Source organism: Coregonus lavaretus (assembly GCF_964263955.1).
Source record: "Coregonus lavaretus genome assembly, chromosome: 12".
In the NCBI taxonomy this organism is placed as follows: Eukaryota; Metazoa; Chordata; class Actinopteri; order Salmoniformes; family Salmonidae; genus Coregonus; species Coregonus lavaretus.
In genome coordinates this window covers 16981838-17005538 of record NC_139999.1, presented here as the reverse complement: position 1 = coordinate 17005538, position 23701 = coordinate 16981838, and the positions used below count along the sequence as shown (strand labels likewise).

The window sequence follows — 23701 nt, the reverse complement described above, 5'->3', positions numbered from 1 at the left end:
ACCCTTTACTCGTATTTTGTTGAAGCACCTTTTGCAGCGATTACAGCCTCGAGTCTTCTTGGGTATGACGCTACAAGCTCGGCACACCTGTATTTGGGGAGAAGTATTTGATACACTGCCGATTTTGCAGGTTTTCCTACTTACAAAGCATGTAGAGGTCTGTAATTTTTATCATAGTTACACTTCAACTGTGAGAGACGGAATCTAAAACAAAAGTCCAGAAAATCACATTGTATGATTTTTAAGTAAATTAATTTGCATTTTATTGCATGACATAAGTATTTGATACATCAGAAAAGCAGAACTTAATATTTGGTACAGAAACCTTTGTTTGCAATTACAGAGATCATACGTTTCCTGTAGGTCTTGACCAGGTTTGCACACACTGCAGCAGGGATTTTGGCACACTCCTCCATAGAGACCTTCTCCAGATCCTTCAGGTTTCAGGGCTGTCGCTGGGCAATACGGACTTTCAGCTCCCTCCAAAGATTTTCTATTGGGTTCAGGTCTGGAGACTGGCTAGACCACTCCAGGACCTTGAGATGCTTCTTACGGAGCCACTCCTTAGTTGCCCTGGCTGTGTGTTTCGGGACGTTGTCATGCTGGAAGACCCAGCCACGACCCATCTTCAATGCTCTTACTGAGGGAAGGAGCCAAGATCTCGCGATACATGGCCCCATCCATCCTCCCCTCAATACGGTGCAGTCGTCCTGTCCCCTTTGCAGAAAAGCATCCCCAAAGAATGATGTTTCCACCTCCATGCTTCACGGTTGGGATGGTGTTCTTGGGGTTGTACTCATCCTTCTTCTTCCTCCAAACACGGCGAGTGGAGTTTAGACCGAAAATCTCTATTTTTGTCTCGTCAGACCACATTACCTTCTCCCATTCCTCCTCTGGATCATCCAGATGGTCATTGGCAAACTTCAGACGGGCCTGGACATGCGTTGGCTTGAGCAGGGGGACCATGCGTGCGCTGCAGGATTTTAATCCATGACGGCGTAGTGTGTTACTAATGGTTTTCTTTGAGACTGTGGTCCCAGCTCTCTTCAGGTCATTGACCAGGTCCTGCCGTGTAGTTCTGGGCTGATCCCTCACCTTCCTCATGATCATTGATGCCCCACGAGGTGAGATCTTGCATGGAGCCCCAGACCGAGGTTGATTGACCGTCATCTTGAACTTCTTCAATTTTCTAATAATTGCGCCAACAGTTGTTGCCTTCTCACCAAGCTGCTTGCGTCCTGTAGCCCATCCCAGCCTTGTGCAGGTCTACAATTGTATCCCTGATGTCCTTACACAGCTCTCTGGTCTTGGCCATTGTGGAGAGGTTGGAGTCTGTTTGATTGAGTGTGTGGACAGGTGTCTTTTATACAGGTAACGAGTTCAAACAGGTGCAGTTAATACAGGTAATGAGTGGAGAACAGGAGGGCTTCTTAAAGAAAAACTAACAGGTCTGTGAGAGCCGGAATTCTTACTGGTTGGTAGGTGATCAAATACTTATGTCATGCAATAAAATGCAAATTAATTACTTAAAAATCATACAATGTGATTTTCTGGATTTTTTTTTAGATTCCGTCTCTCACAGTTGAAGTGTACCTATGATAAAAATTACAGACCTCTACATGCTTTGTAAGTAGGAAAACCTGCAAAATCGGCAGTGTATCAAATACTTGTTCTCCCCACTGTATATACATATTTATATTCCGGTCATTGCTCGTTTTGATATTTCTTCATTTCTTTATTTTTCTGGATTATGTGTGTATTGTGTTTTTATTTTTATTGCCAGGTATTACTGCACTATTGGAGCTAGAAACACAATCATTTCACTGCACCTGCAATAATATCTGCAAATATGTGTATGCGACCAATAACATTTGATTTGATTTGATTTAGGGTGTAATACATACAATGCAATGTACATTTTACATTTTAGTCATTTAGCAGACGCTCTTATCCAGAGCGACTTACAGTTAGTGAGTGCATTCATTATTATATATTTTAATGTAATAATATTAAAGATGCTATAACTAATATTTTTTGCATTGTAATTTCTGAAAATGTCCTTAATGTATTTACAGTAATAGTGGAATGATAGTGTTTAACAATATTTTTTCCCCAACATTTTTTATTGGGCACACATAAAATTGCATTCTAATGGTGCATTGTTGTCAGATTGACTGGGCTCAGCAAAGGGCAAGTGTTAAACATGTAGAAATTGCTCAGCCCCAGTCAATTTGACAACAAGAGGTTTGCTGGCCTCAGTCAATTTGACCACAAGAGATGGCTTTTGTTGACCAATAAGATTGTTTTAGAAGATATTTCTATACACATTTTTGATGTGTGTATTTTCTGAAATTTATGTAATTCATCTGTAAAAGAGACCTTGGTCTCAGTATGACTACCTGATAAAATAAAGGTTAAATAAAAAAGAAAGCTGCACCATTAGAATGCAAGTTTGTTTATGGCCAAAAGCATTTTTGGGGCAAAAAATATTGTGAAAAACTATAATTCCACTATTAGATATATATATATTTTAAAGACATTTTCTGAAATGACAGTGCAAAAATATTACATATACAGTGGGGGGGAAAAGTATTTGATCCCCTGCTGATTTTGTACGTTTGCCCACTGACAAAGACATGATCAGTCTATAATTTTAATGGTAGGTTTATTTGAACAGTGAGAGACAGAATAGCAACAAAAAAATCCAGAAAAACGCATGTCAAAAATGTTATAAATTGATTTGCATTTTAATGAGGGACCTGTCTCGAAACAGGGGCAGCCGGAAAAAATACGTAATCTATGCATTTAAATAGCGAATGGAGAACGCTTTTCCTGTGGTTAATTTTCATGCCAACCAGGTAGGCTATACTCCTGTTGTAAAGATAAACAATGTGCTTAATATTAGGAAAGTTGAGAAATAAATACAGTAGGCATAGTCTATAGAAAGCTGATGGGATCCTCCTCTTTTTAGTAGAGGCCATCACTCTTTTTTCTTGCGCAATTGCATAGCCTATAGAAATGTTACGCAACATGAGCTCATGAGCTCTCATGAAGTGTTTGATTAGATTTTCGATTACATTTGCATTGATGTCAGAGTGATTAGAGGGACAATAGAATGCTGTGTACCAGGCAGTTAGCAAGTTTGTAGGCTACTAATGACCATCAGCAGCATCAGAGCTTGGAGAAGCCTAATTACCGTGACTGAATGGTCACGTGGAATTTGATTGCCTTCATGACTTGTGACCGCCGGTGTGGCGGTAATACGGTCACCGCAACAGCCCTACGCGTGCGCAACTATGGGGCAAAACAGACAGGGTTAGCTCAGATTGTTGACAATATGGAAGCTATAAAAAAATATATATATATTTTGTTTCCAATGTTTATTGAAAATAATATATAAATATGCACAATGAGCACTTGTTGTCTCTCAAAAACATCATTGTTGGTTAGCTAGCTAGAACATTTTAGCCATATTAGCGTTGACATGAAATCCGTCAAAACACCTCAAAACAAGACATGGTATCAAGAACAAGATGAAATGAGCCACTTAAGATTCCCCACACGGCAGTTTCTTGTCATTCTTGCTAGCAATCTGGCCATCCAGAATCATAACAACACGCTGACTTCTGCCCCATGGAAGCGCGCACATGGTTTTCGTGACGTTTCAGCTATCCCATCTATCCAGCAGCATCATAGATAGATCACACTCCTGTCCTGCAGCTTAGATCCAATCAGATTAACTGTCAGTAATGGGGAATACCCACATGTTAAATACTGCAAAATACTGAAGGAATTGAAGGAACCTCACACATTGCAGAATCATATGTAAGCAATGTTATGAAATAAATTCAAGGCATAGTCCTGACAGACTAAATATGGCTATTGTTTATGATCATGATCAGATTTTGTAATTGTTCTAGAGGTGTCAAAGAGAGAGTTTGATAAGATACAGTCTGGTCAACAGAGAGAATGTGGTGAGCACACAAATGGTTGAAGAGAAAACACTTGTGAGTGCGTCTGTTGTAAGTGTACACAGACACATGGATTGCAGCACACAAAGAGATACCACAACTCAAACCACAGGAAATACTACAGCAGGCTAGGTGATGAAAAAATACTTTAGTAAGATAGAATGTGTTAAAGAAAAAAAAGTCCCTTCGCAGGGCTTCATTTTGTTGCGAGATGAAGTCAGAGATACAAAGTTCTGAGAGCAGTTCAGGCAGGGGAATGACACTCGAAACATAAACAACAGAAATAACAAAAGTATTTTAAGAATTTTCAGTTGACACTCACCTCAATGCATTTGTAAAGACCACTTTGGGTAGATAGCTGTCTGGGTAACCGGAGAAAGGCAGTAAGCCACTCAACAACAAAGCGTTTTGTCATCTCATCTTTCTAGTTTGCACTGATACCAAACTTAATTATTCACATATGGTTAGCCTATCTCTGCGTTTTCACAACCCCACTAAGTACTGATATCCTCAGTTGGCCAATTTTAATATAACAGACAGATACACAATCAAGCCATTTCACAGAGGTTAACAAGCAGGCAGCCGACCACCATCAGGTGGGGAAATCCATACTTTCCTGTACATCACAGCTTTAAAAGACATTACGCCTCTAGTTTTTTCAGAGAGGACAAACGTGTATGAATAATAGTGTGATTAAGGGAGTATTGACAACAAGAGAGAAGTGATGATGGTGAATAATACCTCTGCAAAATGATCATATTTGACAGTATAATATTACTGACAATAAATAAATGGGCCTAAAAATGGAGAGAGAGAGAGAGAGAGAGAGAGAGAGAGAGAGAGAGAGATAGAGAGAGAGAGAGGGGGGGAGAGAGAGAGAGAGAGAAAGAGAGAGAGAGAGAGAAAGCAAAGAAAGAGGAGAGGATATCTGCCGCCAGCCTCAAAGTGAAAGCATAAATAAAGTGTGGGACATCTTTTACCTTCTTCAATTATCTGGCTTTTGACATGCAAGCTGAGCACAGTATAATTAACATCTCTGGAGATAATGGGGTCGCTACTCACTGATCAATCTCACACATATATTATCTGCCTCTTCCCAATCTATGCTCCCTCCGTTTTCCTAAGGAGGGGAATACGCCACTACGACGTTTGCCTTTTAATAATGCTCTGAGACTATGCTTTATGACTGCTCCAATTGGGCCCATCTTCCAAAACATAAATTAGGGCTGAGATCCAACAGACATCCATGGTAAATACAAGAGCTGAGGCAACAGTATTCAGCTAGTTTTTTTGCAAGCAAGATCCAATAGCATCATCGTAATCAATTACTTAATTTACATATCACTAAACTGAAATTGTATTTAACACTATTCCCTATAGCCCATAGCATTACATCACTGGCTTGGTAATCTTGGCAATTAGGTAAGTGTATTTGAGAGGTCATCTTCTCAGCCCTGTCCCTCTACCTGTGGGATCACTTGTAAAAGCTGCTAGCAACACCCTTATGTGACATAAAAAATGTTTCAGTGCTTGTTGGGCACATGAATAGACATTGCCCAGAGGTGGACCACAACGAGGATAGCTCCACCACTTCCCTTGCATACTCATAGCCACCACAAGAGGCATACAGAGTAGAGGCTGCCCCAGTCTAAAGTGTTGCTATCTGAGTTTATTTACCAGAGAGATTCTTTGAACACAGCTGGAGCATTTCGCTACACCCGCAATAACATCTGTTAAACATGTGTATGTGACAAATAACATTTGATTTGATTTGAGCAGATCAAAAGCCCTGAGACGTGAATGTAGTTGTTGTTTGGATTATTCCCCTCTACCTGTCAATGGCATGTTCACAGTCATTTTCACAGCTCTGGAGATGGAGATCTCCCCTGTAGGAACTCACTGGCACACTGCACCCAGAGAGAGGAGAGAGGAGAGGGCCAGAGTTCACTGGAGCACCCTGTATATTGTCTGCTCCTCCAGGGGGGCTAAATTAAGCTCTACAGATCCTTCTTTTAAGGGTCAGCTGCTGCTGCAAATACAATACAGCTGATCCTCATTGGACACAGACAATAATATAACCTGGATATTTTTTGGATAATCAAGTAGGAATTGATTTCCTTGTGTCTTTGTATCATTACAGCCTGGAGTATTCTGATGAAGCATCAACATGAAGCGGAAGAAAGCAGAAGAAAACAAAGATGTTTATTAGATAAATGATGAAGTAAGAACACCAGTTTATAGGCACCTTGTTACATCTATATAGGGTGTAAGCCCACATTCTGATTTGCATGAACACCAGTGTTCCAAGTATTAATTTGATGAGAAATAATGAGATGTGAGCTACTGCTTAGCTCCCACATTGTAAGTGTTAAGCACAGCAGTCTGCCTCCTAAATTCTACATTATCTCTTGAAGCATGAGGCGGTCAGTATAATATCGCACTACTTAGACAAGTGATCCATGAACAAAACAGAGATACAATATCTCTTTGTATTTGTAAGCCTCATTAAAGCCATTGACCTTATATACTATCAGGAATGATGCCAATGTTCAAGAGCTCCCTCACTCGTTCTAGTTAAATATCACTGTTTTAAGCTGTTTTGAAGATACAGCCTGCCACCCATTCTGAATGACAACTGTTCCTTTTATTTACCAATATCAATGAGAAGCACTGACAATGACATCAAAACATCACTGACAATTAAATCGTACAATAAAAATGAGCAATACTGCAATTTCAAAGAGACTCAATTGACTGCAAAATGTAGGATGAAAAAACACACACAAAAAATCCCCTTTGCCACTGCTGCTAAGGAGGTTTAGTGAGCTACTTAGGTGTATTAACACAATGCTGTCTGGAGACCGGATGGTTTATCACTTTGCACACTCTCAACATATGTGCATTTTATTTAAGTGGCAGGTTCTCCTGAGTTTGGCTCTGGTGTCCTGCGGTAACTGCCTTTGAAACGTGGTGTGTGTGGACTAGTACCAACATGAAACGTGGTGTGTGTGGACTAGTACCAACATGAAACGTGGTGTGTGTGAGGACTAATACCAACATGAAACGTGGTGTGTGTGTGGACTAGTACCAACATGAAACATGGTGTGTGTGAGGACTAGTACCAACATGAAACATGGTGTGTGTGGACTAGTACCAACATGAAACATGGTGTGTGTGAGGACTAATACCAACATGAAACGTGGTGTGTGTGAGGACTAATACCAACATGAAACGTGGTGTGTGTGGACTAGTACCAACATGAAACGTAGTGTGTGTGGACTAGTACCAACATGAAACATGGTGTGTGTGAGGACTAATACCAACATCAAACGTGGTGTGTGTGGACTAGTACCAACATGAAACATGGTGTGTGTGTAGACTAGTACCAACATGAAACATGGTGTGTGTGAGGACTAATACCAACATGAAACGTGGTGTGTGTGAGGACTAATACCAAAATGAAACGTGGTGTGTGTGGACTAGTACCAACATGAAACATGGTGTGTGTGAGGACTAATACCAACATGAAACGTGGTGTGTGTGGACTATTACCAACATGAAACATGGTGTGTGTGAGGACTAATACCAACATGAAACGTGGTGTGTGTGGACTAGTACCAACATGAAATGTGGTGTGTGTGAGGACTAATACCAACATGAAACGTGGTGTGTGTGGACTAGTACCAACATGAAACATGGTGTGTGTGAGGACTAATACCAACATGAAACGTGGTGTGTGTGGACTAGTACCAACATGAAATGTGGTGTGTGTGAGGACTAATACCAACATGAAACGTGGTGTGTGTGGACTAGTACCAACATGAAACATGGTGTGTGTGTGTGGACTAGTCCCAACATGAAACATGGTGTGTGTGAGGACTAATACCAACATGAAACGTGGTGTGTGTGAGGACTAATACCAACATGAAACGTGGTGTGTGTGGACTAGTACCAACATGAAACGTGGTGTGTGTGGACTAGTACCAACATGAAACATGGTGTGTGTGAGGACTAATACCAACATCAAACGTGGTGTGTGTGGACTAGTACCAACATGAAACATGGTGTGTGTGTAGACTAGTACCAACATGAAACATGGTGTGTGTGAGGACTAATACCAACATGAAACGTGGTGTGTGTGAGGACTAATACCAAAATGAAACGTGGTGTGTGTGGACTAGTACCAACATGAAACATGGTGTGTGTGAGGACTAATACCAACATGAAACGTGGTGTGTGTGGACTATTACCAACATGAAACAAGGTGTGTGTGAGGACTAATACCAACATGAAACGTGGTGTGTGTGGACTAGTACCAACATGAAATGTGGTGTGTGTGAGGACTAATACCAACATGAAACGTGGTGTGTGTGGACTAGTACCAACATGAAACATGGTGTGTGTGAGGACTAATACCAACATGAAACGTGGTGTGTGTGGACTAGTACCAACATGAAACGTGGTGTGTGTGAGGACTAATACCAACATGAAACGTGGTGTGTGTGGACTAGTACCAACATGAAACGTGGTGTGTGTGGACTAGTACCAACATGAAATGTGGTGTGTGTGAGGACTAATACCAACATGAAACGTGGTGTGTGTGGACTAGTACCAACATTAAACGTGGTGTGTGTGGACTAGTACCAACATTAAACGTGGTGTGTGTGGACTAGTACCAACATGAAACGTGGTGTGTGTGGACTAGTACCAACATGACACCAGTGAGCAGGCAGGCATCAGAGAGGCTCACCTTTTCACCATGCTCAAGTCACACTCTGCACCCAGACTACCAGCCTGGCTACAGGACAACAGGACTCAGGCAGGTGAAAGTCAACATGTGTGGAGATTCTGTTGCTCCATTAGAGGAAATGTACTCAAGATTGGCAGATCCACCAGATATGTAATTGAATCAATTAAGTGTAACAGTAGACACGCACACACACACCTTTTGCTTTCGGTAAAGGGACTACTGTATTGTAGGGTGACGACACTGGTAATTACACAGTAACTACGCCATACAGTACAATGTAATTACGGAGATTTACACCTCTGACACCCCTTCCCTCCCATTTTACAAGCCAAGAGGAATTCCTGGCACACACACACACTCACCCACACACACATTCTCTCTCTCTGTTTCTCGGCACACACTCTTAATGTTTCCCACTCCCTTTCCCAGTGACCTGTGCTGACCTTGGTCCCACCTCCAGAGGCCGTAGCAGGAAGTCGTGCTGAGTGAGCGCTGCTGGATCAGTCCCAGCCTCCAGTCTCCAGGCCCAGCCTCCAGGCCTCTTACACAATGTAGTCTGCCTGGAACAGGGGTCTCCCAGCATCCGCCTCACACTCTTTTGTGAGATGATCAAACCTGGAGAATTGTAGGAGGGGCAGGGAGGCACATCCTGCGTGAAACCGCATCCTGAACAAGCAGCACCGCATCTTACTGTAAATAAATACTCTCTCCTCACACGGCTTCCGTCAACTGTCATTGCCTTGGCTCCAATCACCTTCAAGTCCAAACAGGAAAGTGCAGAGAGGCGAGGGAGATCGCAGATACAAGCTTTAATTTGCTTCTCGCTGCAGTTTCGCCTCAGCGGCGGTGCTTCCTATTCTCCTGCTCCGCCAGCTGCCCGGTTTCTGTCCCGGACCTCTAGCCCTTCCTGTCCCCCTTCATTACCGCATCATCCAGGGGGAGGCGACGGCCATAAAGCCGGCAAGTCATCATTTGGTGCAACTCGGAACATTTATGAAGCACCCTGCGCAGACACTTGAGGCCAAACACGCGGCTCTAGTACTTGCCTAGCGAGCCTGTAGCGTACAGCAGCACAGGGCCAGCTGACTGCATTATTACCTGCTAATCCCTTAAGCATTATCAGATCTACAGCTAAACAAGAGAGTATGACAGAGGCAACAATGAAGACATGACAACAAGCTCACCGTCGACAAATTGCTTTCTGTTGAACTGCAGACAGACTAAACGTGTGATGATCTTACTAACTGAAGGGGTGTTATAAGGCGGCTAATACTTCATGATGATGAACTCAACACATTACATAACAGTGGGGTACAACAGAAAATATAAAACATCTACTTGAGAATGATAATGTTTATCTAGAGTGCCTTCAGAAAGTATTCACACTCCTTGATTTTTTCCACATTTTGTTGTGTTACAGCCTGAATTTCAAATACAATAAATTAAGATTTTTTTTGTCACTGGCCTACAAACAATACCCCATAATGTCAAAGTGGAATTTTGTTTTTCAAACTGTTTACAAAGTAATAAAAAAAGAAAATCTGAAATGTCTTGAGTCAATAAGTATTCAACTCCTTTGCTATGGTAAGCCTAAATAAGTTCAGGAGTAAACATTTGTTTACATAATATGTTGCATGGACTCACTCTGTGTACAATAACAGTGTTTAACATGATTTTTGAATGACTACCTCATCTCTGTGCTCCACACATCTGTAAGGTCCCTCAGTCAAGCAGTGAATTTCAAACACAGATTCTACCACAAAGACCAGGGAGGTTTTCCAATGCCTCGCAAAGAAGGGCACCTATTGGTAGATTAATACAAATAAAAAAAGCAAACATTGAATATCCCTTTGAGCATGGTGAAGTTAATAATTAAACTTTGGATGGTGTATCAATACACCCAGTCACTACAAAGATACAGGCCTCCTTCCTAACTCAGTTGCCAGAGAGGAAGGAAACCCCTCAGGGATTTCACCATGAGGCCAATGGTGACTTTAAAACAGTTACAGAGTTCAATGGCTGTGATAGGAGAAAATTGAGGATGGATCAACAACATTGTAGTAACTCCACAATACTAACCTAATTGACAGAGTGAAAAGGAGGAAGCCTGTGCAGAATAAAAAATATTCCAAAACATGCATCCTGTTTGCAACAAAGCACTTAAGTAATACTGCAAAAAATGTGGCAAAGCAATTCACTTTCTGTCCTAAATACAAAGTGTTATGTTTGGGGCAAATCCAATACAACACATTACTGAGTACCACTCTCCATATTTTCAAGCATAGGTGTGGCTGCATCATTTTATGGGTATGCTTGTAATAGTTAAAGACTGGGGAGTTTTCAGGATAAAAAAAGAAATGTAATGGAGCTAAGAACAGGCAAAATCCTGGAGGAAAACCTGGTTCAGTCTGCTTTCCACCAGACACTGGGAGATGAATTCACCTTTCAGCAGGACAATAACCTAAAACACAAGGCCAAATCTACACTGGAGTTGCTTACCAAGAAGACAGTGAATGTTCCTGAGTGCCAAGTTACAGTTGTGACTTAAATCTACTTGATGAAGAATTTTGAAAATAATAATGGGAAAATGTTGCACAATCCAGGTGTGGGAAGCTCTTAGAGACTTACCCAGAAAGACTCACAGCTGTAATCACTGCCAAAGGTGCTTCTACAAAGTATTGACTCAGGGGTGTGAATACTTATGTAAATTAGATATTTCAGTATTTCATTTTCAATACATTTGCTAAAATTTCTACAAATATGTTTTCACTTTGTCATTATGGGGTATTGTGTGTAGATGGGTGAGAAACAAATTATATTTAATCAATTTTGAATTCAGGCTGCAACACAATAAAATGTGGAATAAGTCAAGCGGTATGAATACTTGACTTAAAAAAGCTCAATTTGGTTCTATTGTGTTACCAGACTCTGAAACAAACACATCAACACAATGGCTGTCCTATTACAGTTCTTGCTTAAGGGGGGAGAGCATCCAGACCTTCCGTCCCTCAAGCACTCCCTACATTATTTTATTACACTTGAATGAGTCAAGCTGACTCCAGCCTATTGCTGCTCTGCCTAGTCTTATAGTATTGCCCACCAGCCTTGAAAGATAATTCAGTTACTGATCTGGCATGAGTGGCTATAAGCCTGTCCTGTGTGTGTGTGTGTGTGTGTGTGTGTGTGTGTGTGTGTGTGTGTGTGTGTGTGTGTGTGTGTGTGTGTGTGTGTGTGTGTGTGTGTAAAATTATGGATAGCTGAAAGTGTCTTTCAATGACCCATTTTCTGGTGACGCCTGACAGTTGTTGACAACTATTTTAAATCTTTATGGTTATGCACTATTTTGATTGCCAGAAAACAGTGGAATACAAAATATGCCATGCAGTTACTCCTATACAAAAGCTGAAGTAGTTTTGCCCAATTTGACTTTTCAACTGTGGTCTAACCTCATCACTACTCAACATAGAGGGAGACAGGACAGGAGCAGAGAGACAACAGGAGAGGTACATGATTATTTTCACTCAAATCAGTGGCAAAGCCAGGCACTTGAAACAAACCCCTTCATAGGTATAATGTTATGCAAGACCACAACACACTGAGTGCTCTGGATCCATCTGGATCCATGGCCTAGTATTTTGACGTCTTATCAGGAATCTGTTGAGCGGTGATTAAGCGATGAGGCCTGCCTGCTCTCTACAGTGGCAGTAGCGTTAAGTGGGCTGTATGTTGAGCTGCTGTTAAATGTGTGTTAAGTTCTGCCATCCCGGTCAGGTGGCTACAAGCTTCACCACACAGCGTTCAGTCCACGCCTGTGGAGCAGACACATGGGCAGACACATGACTAAAAGGGCAACGTCTCACTGAGCACGCCTCGGCCTGCCCAAGGGCGTTGTTTGTGAGAGTGTGTGCGCACAGTATGTCCGTATGTTTATGTGTCTGTGTGTGTGAGAGGGATCCCCATATCCTGAGGATTCGTAGTTGTTGTTCATTTCCTGTTCAGAGACAAAATAAGCACATAAAGGCTAAATGGCGCTCTTCACTGGCCTTTAACCACATCACAGCAGTTTTCCACTAACCACAGATAATTATACAATTAAAACAATTTTCTGCATCTATCTGTCAAACTGATCTAATTTGCCATTAGAATGACACTAGAGCAACGAGGCCTCGCTCTCTCTTTCCCTGAGCGAAACCTGTCTCCTCTTTATCACATGACTAGGGAGAAACATCTGCAACAGAGGAAAACGCTAACTGAGCTGGGAGGAATAGGAGGTCTATTTGTTTAGCAGGATGTTAGTGAATAAAGCAGGACCCGGTGGCATTCAGTGTGACCCATAGTTTTCATAGGGCCACAAGGAAATAGAGGTTCACTTGACTGTTGGTTTAAATTAACCTTCAGTTGTTGAGAGAAAAGGACCTGACTGACATTAGTATTTTCTAAGACAATACTCCCTTAGGCATGTCGTACTTGACATAAATGATTCATTATGACAAAGAAAAGCAGAGCTAAACAAATAAGTCATAAATTAAAGGTCAATACCGACTGGCATTGTGGGATAAATCAAAATTCATACACGATTGTGATCATTTCACAAAACAGCAATGGTTGACTATGCATTTGTAAGCAAAACTACAGAGAAAAGGAATAGAGGAGAAATGTATTATATCCATTATTTCTCTAAATATGTGTTCCTTATATATTGCCCTTACATATGAGCAGCATATTAAAGGAAAAGTGACTTTGTGCGAGTGTGGAAACTGCAGGGCCAGAAGAGTGACCTCCCTCTGGGCCAGCAGATTGAGCCCTGCCCTCCTGGCTCCAGCCTGCAGCTGGAGAGTGTGTGAGGGACAGTGGGTGGGAGGAGGCTCAGAAGACCTTGACCTGGAAATCTTACCTCTCTCCCAGTCCACCCACTGAGGTCCACCCACTGAGGACAAGGAACTCAGATAGGAACTCCTTTTCAAGAAGTTAAAGGAAAATGTGTGTCCGCCCAGCCCGGTATGCCTGTGTCTAGCCGTTTTCAACCACAATGGAAATCCTTTTATGTGTATTTTTTTTTATTTGTTATTTTTTTTTCCTTTTTTTTTTTTTTTTTTTTGTCATTTAGCAGACGCTCTTATCCAGAGCGACTTACAGGAGCAATTAGGGTTAAGTGCCTTGCTCAAGGGCACATCGACAGATTTTTCACCTAGTCGGCTCGGGGATTAGAACCAGCGACCTTTCGGTTACTGGCACAACGCTCTTACCCACTAAGCTACCTGCCGCCCATGTTTATGGGTGATCCTGATGAGGATACATACCCATTAGGTTTCAGACCTGCCATAGAGGAGGTCTGTGGTATTAGCCATGAACAAGTGCACCGTCAGCACAGAGAGAGAACAGCCTTTTATGGCAACAGATCACTGACTCAAGCCATTGGCCACAGAGACCACAAATGAGGCGTTAAGTGTAGTGGCACATCAGCGGAGAAGTGTAGATATATGGAGAGATGTGCCCTTCTTCTCCTCTCATCCATGCGTCCACTCTCCCTCTTTCAACTCCTCCCTAAACCAGTCCATCTCTCTCTCCCTCCCTCCCTCCCTCCCTCCATACTCCATTTCACATTTACATCAAAACATGTTGAACAGGCCCACAATGCACTGCCACTAAATAACAACTGTCACCTAGAGTATAATTCATTAAACCAATGTTAATGTTGTCTTCCTCTAATGTCATTTGTGTAATTGAATTTTAATTCTCCAACAATATTTGGAGATAATTTTAATTGACGTTTGCTGTAATTAATTGTTGGGTAGAGACCAAGGCACAGGCACGGAGAAGTTAAAAAACGCATCCTGACACAGAGATTGAGAGACAGAGAGGCGTAGTGGCAAGGCGAGGAGAGGGGCCTGCTGGGACGGTTTCATCACCACCGCCACCCCCCTGCTGAAAGGATGGGGCGGGGCGGGGCGGGGGGGGGGGGGGGATAGACTCTTCTTCACAGTCAGAGATTTAATTGCACACAGATTCCATTACCTCCGCACAAATGTCACGTTCACTTCTGATCAGGGGCAAGGCAGGGGCTGGCAGCCAGCCAGACTACAGTGCAGAAAGTATTCAGCCAATCAGAGCACCCAATGCAGACAGGGGAGAGGGACAGGGAGAGAATGCCAAAGATATTAAAAACAAAGGAGTGTCACACACAAAGCTGCCGACGCTGCTACGACCGGTGCACTATGCATCATTTAGGGAGTAAAGTGTATATCTTTTGTTTTGATTGCTACTTTTAATTGCTTTAGCCAATATGACATAAGGTGATCATTTAGAATGATATAGTCGGCCTCCCGAGTGGCGCAGTGGTCTAAGGCACTGCATCGCAGTGCTAGCTGTGCCACTAGAGATTCTGGTTCGAGTCCAGGCTATGTCATAGCTGGCGGCGACCGGAAGACCCACGGGGCGGCGCACAATTGGCCCAGCGTCGTCCAGGGTAGGGGAGTGTTTGGCCGGCTGGGATGTCCTTGTCCAATTGCGCTATAGTGACCCCTGTGGCGGGCCGGGCGCAGTGCACGCTGACTCGGTCGCCAGGTGTACGGTGTTTCCTCTGACACATTGGTGCGGCTGGCTTCCGGGTTAAGCGGGCACTGTGTCAAGAAGCAGTGAGGCTCGGTTGGGTTGTGTTTCGGAGGACGCACGACTCTCGACCTTCGCCTCTCCCGTGTCCATACGGGGGTTGCAGCGATGGGACAGGGACTGTAACTACTACCAATTGGATACCACGAAAAGTAAAATAATGATATAGTCAATAAAAATGAAAGGCTGCCATCTGTATGATGATATTCTGTAGATGTTTGTGAAATACATGTTCTGTATTTTCAAATGTAATGTTAGAAATATAACCCTAAAACTGCTTCAAAACAAAATTGGTAAAAAAAAAACGTCATAATGCAATTTAGTCAAATAAAAATTGTTTTCAATTATTAGCCTGAACAATTAACAATTCATGAAAATACTTTTGAGTATCTGTTGGTATCTAGTTTAACCTAATTATAATAATATGCAAATTAGCCTAATAAGTTAAATCTCACTGTGCTGCAGCCTTCTAGTTCACAGAGAGGCAGAGAACATTTGAAATAAAACTGACTTCTAAAGTAGATAGAGTAAGGATGTGCACATACCGTGTTCACTTTTGTAGGAAAGACTGGCATTCCATTCTTCCAATGAAAATTCAGCTCAGGGTCTTCAGGGGCGGGACCATCGGGAGTTCACAGATGACACTGTATTTAGGTATGAGAAGGACAGAAGAGAGGGTTGTCACTAGTTACCAAAGTCATAATTATGGCTAAACCCTGCCTATTTCTACAATGTATCTTCTTAAAATCAGATTTTAAACCTTAACCCTAACCTTAACCACAATGCTAACTATATGCCTAACCCTAACGTTAAATTAAAGACCAAAAAGCAAATGTTTGGTTTCATGAATTTTTACGATAAAGCCAATTTTGACTTTGTGGCTGTGGTTTCCACAGCCAGATCACATTCCTCTGCCCGCCATCAGCCTCTGAACGGCCCCTGATAAGACCCATCTGATTACCCGTCTGCATGCCTGTCATTACAGGGCGGCAGGTAGACTAGCGGTTAAGAAGTGTTGAGCCAGTAACCAAAAGGTTGCTGGTTTGGATCCCTGAGCAGACTCTGTGAAACATCTGTCGACGTGCCCTTGAGCAAGGCACTTAACCCTAAATCGCTCTGGATAAGAGTATCTACTAAATTGTAAATTACTCCCAAAAATATGTTGATCCCAATAGACAGCTTCACCCCTCTGAATTTATGGCTCAAAAAGGAAAGACTTGGGAAAAGAGTATCACCATGCAGAATTTACAATGCGCCAAGAAAATCTAATTGATGAGAAAATTCAAAAGAGATTGGATTTATGCATGGTCTCATATAAGGGATCTGAAGAAAGAGTAAAAGTACTTCAATTTTGAAATGAGGTAGCCTACTTTTATTTCACTTCGCAAATTAGCAGGCAGCAGTTAAAGAGTGATGGTTTAGTTTAAAGACGTGCTACTGCTTTCCATCCATAAAACTAAACAAACAACCAAGCACTGTAAGATACAGTACAGTATCTTCACAGTCATATTCACAGCGGCAACATCAAATAGACAGATACAACAGCTAAGTTATTCTTTACTTGTGGACTTCCACACAGCAGCTGCTCAACACAACCTTCAGCTTTAGAAACATGTGGTTTTAATCTCTCCTTTTGACCCAAATTACAGTCCTTGTCAGTTTCAAAAATAACTTGTAACCAGACACTTTAAAATATACTGAACAAAAATATAAATGCAACATGCAACAATTTCAAAGATTTTACTGAGTTACAGGTCATATGAGGAAATCAGTCAACTGAAATAAATTCATTAGGCCCTAATCTGTGGATTTCACATGACTGGGAATACAAATATGCAATTGTTGGTACCTTAAAAACAATGGGCCTCAGGATCTCGTCATGGTATTTTTATGCATTCAAATTGCTATCTATAAAATGCAATTGAGTTCGTTGTCCGTAGCTTATGCCTGCCCATACCATAACCCCACCGCCACCATGGGGCACTCTGTTCACAACGTTGACATCAGCAAATCGCTCACACACACAACGCCATACACATGGTCTGCGGTTGTGAGGCCGGTCGGATGTACTGCCAAATTCTCTAAAATGACGTTGGAGGCGGTTTATGGTAGAGAAATTAACATTCAATTCTCTGGCAAAGGCTCTGGTGGACATCCCTGCAGTCAGCATGCCAATTGCACACTCCCTCAAAACTTGAGATATGTGGCATTGTGTTGTGTGACAAAACTGCACATTTTAGAGTGGCCTTTTATTGTCCCCAGCACAAGGTGAACCTGTGTAATGATCATGCTGTTCAATCAGCTTCTTGATATGTCACACCTGTCATGTGGATGGATTATCTTGGCAAAGGAGAAATGCTCACTAACAGGGATGTAAACACATTTGTGCACAAAATTTGAGAGAAATCAGCTTTTTGTGCATATGGAAAATTTCTGAGATATTTTAGTTAAGCTCATGAAACATGGGACCAACACTTTACATGTTGCGTTCATATTTTTGTTCAGTGTAATTTGTTAATTATTTGTGTGTTGTGTTTCCAACTGATCTCACAACACACTTTTGGAGAAGGTCTTTGTTCTACCCAGGTTCATGAAACAGACTGGATGGGGACAAGGACAACCTACTCCACCTACTCTATCTTGTCAATATCTAATACGCAGAGGACACCACAGTCCACTGAACATCAAATCACACACAAATAAGAGACCCATTGACAAAAGTCGATATTGTTCCTCTCTATACCGTAACATTATAGATGGAGCGAATGGCATGTCTCCAATAGCGGTTGGTTGCCTCAGAATGCTGTCCCTGTTCAACACAGTCAATCTGAGCCTGCGACTCTGGGAGTCATCAGGTAGCTAGAAGGGCTTCATCTGACTGTAGAGAGAGAACATGGTGGCTGGATCGGATCAATGGCTTGACCCATTAAGTCACAGCACTCCCAGTACCTCATCTAATAAGAGCCGGGCTTGCGGAGCACCCCTGGCTGACCCATGCTGCTGGGGACAATTATAAGAGAGTGGTCTTTCAGCAGCGACGCCCACTTGCCCCGGCAGAGCAAAGGCAAGAAGGAGATCCACATGATATAAACTCCTCCCTAAGACGTGCTGACAAGGTTAGAGGGTCAACGCAGACATTAACAGGTCAGTGTGTGGCCCACTTGGGAACAATTACTCCCAGTCACAGCTAAGTGGACACTTGATTGAACACGACGGAGGCAGGACACACTTCCCACAGATAACAATCCCCAGAGCCATTTAGGATAAAAAGCCCTTGTGCTACAGCCTTTATGGGCAAAATTCATCTTCCATTTCCCTTTTAAAAGAATGTGAGCGTGTGATAGAGAGCCATTCTCTGGAGGAGATGAGCCTCTGAGCATTAACATTTTCTACCAATGCTAATAGCAGCTTATGACACACTGACAATTGCAAAGTGACAGAAAAGAAAATCTACAATGAAGAGTGTATGTTAATTTCATTAAGGACCAATGGATTAGTTTTCTTGCTTTTTGTTACAGAATATAGAACATTTTAAGATAAACTGTTGTTTGCTGATAATATAGTGTTTTGGACTTTTACAATGAAGTGTAAACGGTCTCAAGGCTCCAACCCAAATTATAGGATGTTCAATTTGAAACCAACGCAATCCAAAAATCTATGTTTAGATTTTTTGGTCATTTCGCAGACGCTCTTATCCAGAGCGACTTACAGTTAGTGCATTCATCTTAAGATAGCTAGGCGGGACAACCATATATCTCAGTCATAGTAAGTACATTTTTCCTCAATAAATTAGATATCACTAAAGTCAGTGCTAGTAGGGAAAAAAGTCAAGTGCAAGTGTTAGTTCACGAAAGCCAAGGTTATTCTGGTTATTTTTAGAGAATGTGGGTTATTTTGTTGAGGCAGAACCAGACTTGGCAGAGATGTTCATGAAATGTATGTAGATCTGCCGTTGTTGCATTGTCTTGTCTTTTTACCATCTGACCTTTGACCTACTGACAGTTTGACCCTCCTCCCGCCACAATGACTAAAACTTCTCCCGTCCCGGTACAGCTGGTGTCTTATCCACTAACACAGTAACAAAAACACTCCCCAGATCTAGGGAGATTAATGTCACAACTCAACAACAAATAGTTTATGCATTTCATCATATTGAGTGGGTTTAACATATTTGTTCTTTTTTTTTTACAAACAGATGTGTAGGCCAACATCTTGTAGATAAAGACCTGCTCGTGGTAACGTACATCTCTGTGTAAAGCGGTCACTCCAGACTTTTCATGCACAAGCATGGCTTATCGATCTACAAACACATGTTCTCAATTTGCATAAGCTGTGTGTTGGTTGAGGTATTGTTTTTTGTACATTGTTTATTTATTTCTCTCTCTCTCTCTCTCTGAAAATCAGTTCCACATTGTCCTCCCTCTGCAGCAGGCTAAAGCAGCTGTTGACTGTTAGTGGCTGCAGACGACACAATTCACCACTTCTCCAGGAGGAGAAATCGAGACTGAGAGTGCACCACAGCTGCAGCTGATGAGAGCGGGTATAAAAGTGTGGCAGACAGAGAGAGGAGATGGAGGATGAGAGAGACAAAGTGGGAGAGAGAGAGAGAGAGAGAGAGAGAGAGAGAGAGAGAGAGAGAGAGAGAGAGAGAGAGAGAGAGAGAGAGAGAGAGAGAGAGAGAGAGAGAGAGAGAGAAGGAGAAAGTGGCAGAGAGAGACAGAGAAAGTGGGAGAGAGAGAGAGACAGAGACAAAGTGGGAGAGAGAGAGAGAGACAGAGAAAGTGGGAGAGAGAAAGAGAGAGAGAGAGACAAAGTGGGAGAGAGAGAGCGAGAGAGACAGAGAAAGTGGGAGAGAGAGAGAGAGAGCGAGAGAGAGAGAGAGAAAGCCCAGGCATTGTCTTCCACACTCATGTTCCAGAAATAGAACAGCTTTTTTCATAAGATGGTAGAAAAATCACTTTATCCGACTGAGAGCCCGGTGGACTATCCCATTACAGGCCCATCTTCATCACAGGCACTTCCCCTCTCCACGACGGCCAGGTGAGCGAGAAGTGGAGGATCCAGGAAGCCATGCTTTAGCACAGAGGAAACAAGCTGAGGCGGAGGATGTCTCCCTTCTATCTCTCTCTCCAGCTCCGCTCATTAACTGGGCTACTTTCCAATTCGTTTAGTACCCCTGAGATACAACCTTCCCCCAGAATTTACCGAAATGACACAACATTAGCAGATTTGCATATGCAAAACGGTGGAAGCAACAGGATCTCCTGTTCAATTGACCTATTGGTTGTTGTGGCAGCAGAGTTATTCCCGGGGACGATTTTGTAACCAAGTGGGCGTCATGTGAATACCATCTGGGTACCATTTTTTAAATTTTAGTCATTTAGCAGACGCTCTTATCCAGAGCGACTTAGAGTTAGTGAGTGCATACTTTTTCATAATGGCCCCCCGTGGGAAACGAACCCACAACCCTGGCGTTGCAAGCGCCATGCTCTACCAACTGAGCTACAGGGGAACTATTTACTTAAAGCTGGCAGAAGTCCCGTGGCAACCAGCCTGGCAATGAGAAGGAAGGGAATAAATTGCATCATTTACTTAACATCCATTTGCTGTTGTGCCCGTTAAAAACCCATGACTAAATAATTTGGTTATTTCGGCTGCCAGTTACCGCTGTCAGCCAAATTGCGCTGTAAATGGGACAAACAGTGCAACTGTCAAAGGGCTGATAAAGGAGGTATCATAGATACATGAAATCACATTTACAGCAAGTCTATTAAAAACCCTCAATCCATTTACACCAATGAAATGTCCCAGTGTCTTATGTACAGCACACCACCCATAAACAGACAATAAACACATTGTAATTATAATGCCAACTCTTTAATTACGTGGGCCATTTGGGGATGGTCGAACTCACTAATTGTCAGAGTGATGTGAATGGATTGGGGGAGGGTGGGCACGTAAGGAGATCAAGCCTCAAGCCCAAAGAGAACCATATTCCCTATTCTCCTAGCGTGTTAGGAAGCAGAACATTCAATTGGCATGGTTCCAAAGAAGAAGAGTTCCAAACAACCTAAATCAGGAGGGACAAACTTCATGCAAATAATTTATATGTAAGAAAGCCTAACACATCTAGAGTTTTCACATAATGAAGGATTCAGAATGAGAACAATAAACTGGGCCCATTATTACCTAGCTAACAGGTCAGGGATACAAGCATTTTTCCCTATCTTAGAATACACAATGCTTAGTGTAATTGACTACTGAGATGGTATTCAATAAATAAGTTCTTACATCTAACATGTCCAAGCAAGAACGAATTACTTGAAATATTTTGATATGCAACCTAATCCAGTAATTGTCATGGATTTTGGGTTTACAATTAGGCTATTTTTGTTATATTTTACTGACAAAATAGGGCTCCAGATTTGTTGTTGTTGTTGTTGTTGTTGTTGTTGTTCAATAGAGATAAATGTGCCTTCATCTTTATGTGTACTAATATTATTTATAGTCCTAACTCACCACCTGAGGAAGTAGAAACTCAAAACACATTAGCTAGAGCGCTAACTCTAACGCCTACTGCTAGCCATGTAGTAATCTAACAGTAAATGGAATGTCCTAAAATAACTTAGCAATTAGGCCGAGTGCACTCGCGATGGCCAATGCACTTTTCGAGCGCTCCATATTTCAAAGCCATATCAGATATCTTGACTGTAAAACAGTGTGCTTTGAGCTCAATAATAATCAATGAGAAATAGCTCCAACATTCCAAGATGGCGTAGCAGTGCGGTCGTGTTTTCTGTAGTGTCCTCATGTAAATAGCCTGTTTTTTTCGTATATATTTCTCAATCTCACTTTCCATCCTTTAACTAAAATATACTTTCCTGCAACCCGCCTCACCCAATGTGGAATGGATTCTATTATTTCTTTATACCTTCGTATCTAGAACATCCGGATGAAACTAGCCAGCTAGCCAGCTAACTAGCTACTTGCTATTAGTCACCGTTAGCAGTCTTCACCATTGTCCGTGGCCTGCACTACCTACCAGCCAGCTCTAGCCTGGACAATTATCGGCCAGTCTGCACATCGCGCTATCGAGCCATAGCATATCGGATTTTCTGCCGGAATCACTGAATCACAGGACCTTAACACCGGATCATCGCAACTAGCTAGCTGCAACCGAATGGCTGTTGTTGTTGTTGTTGGCTAATTCACCACTGTCCAGTAGCAAGCCCCAGTTAACCTTGAGCTAGCTTCGAGCCAGGCCCATCTCCCGGCTATCTACCTCTCTGTCAACCGGACAGGTCCTCCTAGTGTTGACATGGAGCCCCGCCGATCCATCACGACTGGTCTGCCGGCGTAATCGTCTGATGTGGTTTCAACAGGCTTCCCATTGTGACGACCACAAAGATCCATCTGCTAGCCCTGGCCCGCTAGCACATGCAATCAACAGCCGTGCCTCCCGCTCGCCTGTGCCGTAGCAGCCACTGAACTGAACTGCTCCCAGACTCACTTATTGCTTTTCACTGGACCTAATGATCACTCAGATACACAGCTGATGCCTGCTGGACTGTTCCTTTATACAGTACCCCATCCTGTTTATCTGTTAAGCCTCAGCTCAAACTTTTGTCGCCATTACCAGCTGTTGTCTTAGCTCTCTCGAATAACACCTGTGATTGCTTTATGCCTCTCTCCCATGTCAATATGCCTTGCCTATTGCTGTTTCGGTTAGTTCTTACTGTACTTTTTCACTGTAGAGCCCCCAGTGCCACTTAACTTGCCTCAGATAGCTCCTTTGTCCCACCCCCCACACACGCGGAGACCGGCTCAATCGGTGCCTCCAGTGATGCTATCTCTTTCATCGTTACCCAATGCTTAGGTTTACCTCCACTGTACTCTTATCCTTCCATATCCTTGTCTGTACATCATGCCCTGAATCTATTCTACAACGCCCGGAAATCTGACCCTTTTATTCTCTGTACCCAACGCACTAGAAGACCAGTTCTTAAAGCCTTTAGCCGTATCCTTATTCTATTCCTCCTCTGTTCCTCTGGTGATGTAGAGGTTAACACAGGCCCTGTAGCCCCCAGTATCACTCCTACTCCCCAGGCACTATCATTTGTTGACTTCTGTAACTGCAAAAGCCTTGGTTTCTTGCATGTTAACATCAGAAGCCTCCTCCCTAAGTTTGAGTTATTCGCTGCGTTAGCACACTCCGCCAACCCTGATGTTCCAGCAGTGTCTGAATCCTGGCTTAGGAAGGCCACCCAAGATTCAGAAATGTCCATTCCCAACTACAACATTTTCAGTCTAGATAGAACTGCCAAAGGGGGCAGAGTTGCAATCTACTGTAGAGATAGTCTGCAGAGCTCTA

At 42.6% G+C, this 23701-nt stretch overlaps 1 protein-coding gene across 1 annotated transcript in view; it reads right to left on the bottom strand.

Annotated features, from left to right (window-relative positions):
* Positions 1 to 23701, bottom strand: part of LOC311138345 (forkhead box protein P1-B-like) — a 233455-nt gene that overhangs the window by 179462 nt on the left and 30292 nt on the right. Inside the window, exon 2 of the mRNA XM_084173014.1 lies at positions 15876 to 15974. The gene's annotated coding sequence lies outside the window, so the exon portion shown is untranslated. The remainder of the gene's footprint in view (positions 1 to 15875; positions 15975 to 23701) is intronic.